This window comes from Eimeria mitis, genomic scaffold (assembly GCF_000499745.2).
Source record: "Eimeria mitis Houghton genomic scaffold, Emh_scaff767, whole genome shotgun sequence".
Taxonomy (NCBI): domain Eukaryota; phylum Apicomplexa; class Conoidasida; order Eucoccidiorida; family Eimeriidae; genus Eimeria; species Eimeria mitis.
The window spans coordinates 8,942-9,437 of NW_013575624.1; positions in this window are offsets into that span (position 1 = coordinate 8,942).

Consider the following 496-nt stretch of genomic DNA (forward strand, 5'->3'; position numbering starts at 1 on the left):
TGCTGCTGCTGCTGCTGCTGCTGCTGCTGCATCTACATCTGCTGCTGCTGCGGCCGGGGCTGCTGCTGAGCCGCGGAAAACCCTCTCCGCGGAGAATACCCCCAGCTCAACTGAGAACACACAGGGGGCCCCTCCCCCACCTCCAACAAGCGCCAGTGGGGGGCCCCCCAAGGGGCCTCCCCCGGGGACCCTGAAGGAACCCCAGAAAGGGGGCCCCCAAGGAACCGCTAAGGGGCCTATGCAAGGGCCCCCCAAAGGGCCCCCAAAGGGGCCCATGGAGGGGCCCCCGCAAGGGCCCCCCAAGGGGCCCCCCAAAGGGCCCCCTGAGGGGTCTCCCCAGGGGCCCCCCAAGGAACCTTCCCAAGGGCCCCCCAAAGAACCTCCCCAGGGGCCCCCGAAAGGGCCTCTCCAAGGGCCCCCCAAGGCGCCCACCCCAGGGGCCCCCAAGGAACCTCCCCAAGGGCCCCCCAAGGGGCCCACCCCAGGGGCCCCCAAG